The 3,490-nt window shown below is 49.9% G+C and overlaps 1 pseudogene; it reads left to right on the top strand.

Moving 5' to 3' along the window:
• The first annotated feature begins 678 nt into the window (after positions 1–678).
• LOC119359949 lies at positions 679–817 on the top strand (annotated as a pseudogene).
• The last annotated feature ends 2,673 nt before the right edge of the window (positions 818–3,490 follow it).

Genomic DNA, 3,490 nt, shown 5'->3' with positions numbered 1-3,490 from the left:
TTGTGTAATCTAGGCAGGTAGTTAGAGTAGATATGATCTCATCTCATGTATAGCTTGGAGTATGGGTCAAGACTACCAACTACCTGCCGATCCTTGTATCTTGTTGAGCTATATAACACGCACGCGTCCCTGCAGGATTGCATACGCTTCCATCATAGTTTTCACATGGTAACCAGAGCCATCCTCGAGCACGTCCATGGCGTCTTCAAGTTCCTTCCCATCCTCTCCATTCGTACACGCCACCACCGAGAAGCTCACGAAGGGCAACCAGGCTCTATGGCAGGCGACGGTGCTCTCGGCCATCCGAGGAGCACAGATGGCCAAGTACCTCGACGTCGAGCAACCGCCACCGCCCATGCAGATCGATGTGGCCTCATCTGATGGCAAGACGACGGTGAAAGGGCCGAACCCTGACTTCCAAACCTGGTATGCTCAAGACCAACAAGTCTTCTCCTATCTCCTGACGACACTTCCGCGTGAGATAGCTATCCAGGTTGCTTCATGCCACACCTCTGCTGAGCTCTGGAACACGGTGGAAGGGATGCTTGCATCTCACACCCGTTCCCAGACCACCAACGTCCGGATCGCCCTCGCCAATCTGCAGAAGGGCAACTCCTCCATCACGACTATGTCGGGAAGATCAAGTCTCTCTGCGATGAACTGATCGCCGCAGGGAAGAGGGTTGACGACGACGACATCGTCTTCCACATCCTGGCTGGGCTAGATGAAGATTTCGACCCGGTGGTATCTGCCGTGTGTTCCCGGGTGGAGCCGATGACCGTGGCTGAGCTGTTCTCATAGTTGCTGAGCTTTGAAACAAGGCTCAATCTTCGGGGCGGAGGGTCCCAATCCTCTGCCAATGCTGCTACCCGAGGCCGTAGGAACGGCGCTGGTGGTGGTGATTGCGGTCGCCGCCAAGGCGGCAATGGTGGTGACCGCGGCGGGCGCAGCGGCGGCTACTCCAAACCTGGAGGGCGCGGCGGCGGACACGGCAACAACAGCAACGGGGGCAACTACAACAACAACCATGCCCCCAGGGTCCAGTGCCAGATCTGTGGCAAGATGGGCCACCCAGCCTGGAAGTGCTGGAAGCGCTATGATGAGTCCTATCAAGGCGTGGAGGAGAAGTCGGCCAACCTTGCTGCACCACAGTACGGGGTGGACACGAACTGGTACCTGGACAGTGGTGCCACTGACCACATCACATGAGATTTGGAGAAGCTGACCGTGCGGGATCGCTACACTGGAAACGAACAGATTCATACTGCCAATGGATCAGGTATGGTTATTAAGCATATTGGTCATTCAGCTATTCATACTCCTGATCGAGATCTCCTCCTAAATAATATTCTTCATGTACCGCAAGCCAACAAAAGTCTAATCTCCGCTAGCCGCCTTGCCATTGACAATAATTCCTTTGTTGAAATGCATCCCTATTCTTTTCTTGTCAAGGAACGGGGAACGAAGAAGCTGCTCCTTCGAGGCAGGGGTAGAAGAGGACTCTACCCGGTTAGGCACACGGGATCCGACGCCAAGAAGCACATGCTCAGTGTCACCAAGCTATCCTTGGATAGGTGGCACCGGCGTTTAGGCCATCCATCTCCTCTTATTGTTAGCAAAGTCATTAGCAAGAATAATCTCCCGTGTGCAAATTCATTCAATAAATATTCTATATGTGACGCTTGCCAAAAAGGCAAAAGTCACCAGTTGCCTTATCCCAAGTCAATAAGTGAATCAAAATTTCCTTTAGAACTCGTGTTTTCTGATGTTTAGGGTCCTGCTATTGAAACAGTAGGAAGAAAGAAATATTATGTGAGTTCCATTGACGATTTCAGTAAATTCACTTGGATATATTTGATCAAACACAAGTCTGAAGTTCTCCAAAAGTTTCATGACTTTCAACATCTAGTAGAACGTCAATTTGGTCGCAAGATTCTTGCTTTACAAACGGACTGGGGAGGGGAGTATGAAAAGTTGAACTCCTTCTTTACCAAAATAGGTATCTCTCACCACGTCTCGTGTCCTCATGCTCACCAACAGAACGGGTCAGCTGAGAGAAAACATCGACATATTGTCGAAGTGGGTCTTTCCCTTCTCGCTCAAGCCTCTATGCCCTTAAAGTTTTGGGACGAGGCCTTCATTGCTGCCACCTATCTGATAAACCGGATTCCTAGCAAAGTCCTCAAGTTTGAGACACCCTTTGAAAAACAATTCCATGAAAAACCCAACTATTCTATCCTTCGAATTTTTGGGTGTGCCTGCTGGCCGAATCTTCGACCCTACAATAACCACAAACTTCAATTCCGCTCAAAACAATATGCTTTCCTTGGGTATAGCAATCTCCACAAAGGGTTTAAATGTCTTGACATATCTACTGGGCGTGTTTATATTTCTCGAGATGTAATCTTTGATGAAAACATCTTTCCTTTTGCTAGTCTTCATCCAAACGCTGGCGCTCGTCTTCGTGCTAAAATTTTGCTTCTTTCTCCGGAGTTATTAAATCCTTCTGATCATGGGGGTGAATCTTATGCTGATGATCATGTGTTTAATAATCCTAATCCTTCTTCTAATGGAGCCTGTACTGATGAAAATAGTGAAAAAAACAGTGCTCCAGGCCATGATTTTATGCAGCAACAAAGATGTACAAGCGCCAGACACGATGATGATTCAGCTGGCAGTACTGATCCCGAGGGATTCGATGCAGAAGAAGCAGCAGGCGGGACCGGCGTGGATCCCAGGAGTGATTCGCCGCCGCCTACACCGCATGGTGGGCCTGGCGCATCAGCGCGCGCCACGGAGTCTGGCGCGCCAGTGCGGTCGGGCAGGGCTGATACGCCCGTGTCGTCACGTGCAACATGTCAAGGAGCAGCTGGGGCTGGGGCGTCGGTCCCACAGAGCAATGATGGCTCCAGCAGTCCCGCGCGGGCCCGTGACCGCGCGTCGCCATCGCCGACCGACAACCTGCGGGGGACCACAGATCTGCAGCAGGCCAAGCGCGCGGATGTGGAGGGAGATCTGCCGTCGCCGTCTGTGTCAGTACGAGGAATGGGATCCTCTGTGGCTGCTACCGGATCTGTTGTGGCTACTCCAAATATAACCACACGAGTCACTCGTTCACAGCGAGGTATTACCAAACCACTAGTGCCTAAGGATGGCACGGTCAGGTATCATAAACACTTTAAGTTTGCAAACTTTGCAGCCACTGGTGAACCACAAAATGTGCTAGAAGCCTTGCATGATAAAAATTGGAAAAATGCTATGAGTGTTGAGTATGATGCATTAGTGAGGAACAACACCTGGCACTTAGTTCCACCGAAGCCAGGGAGGAATATTATAGACTGTAAATGGGTATACAAAATTAAAAATAAGGTAGATGGAACAATAGATAGATACAAAGCTAGATTAGTAGCTAAGGGTTTCAAACAACTCTATGGCATTGATTATGAGGATACCTTCAGTCCAGTAGTGAAGGCTGCTACTATCAGACTTG

The sequence above is a fragment of the Triticum dicoccoides genome, chromosome 2A (assembly GCF_002162155.2).
Source record: "Triticum dicoccoides isolate Atlit2015 ecotype Zavitan chromosome 2A, WEW_v2.0, whole genome shotgun sequence".
In the NCBI taxonomy this organism is placed as follows: Eukaryota; Viridiplantae; Streptophyta; class Magnoliopsida; order Poales; family Poaceae; genus Triticum; species Triticum dicoccoides.
The sequence above is the reverse complement of the archived record's forward strand: the minus strand, read 5'-3'. Positions and strand labels throughout refer to the sequence as shown.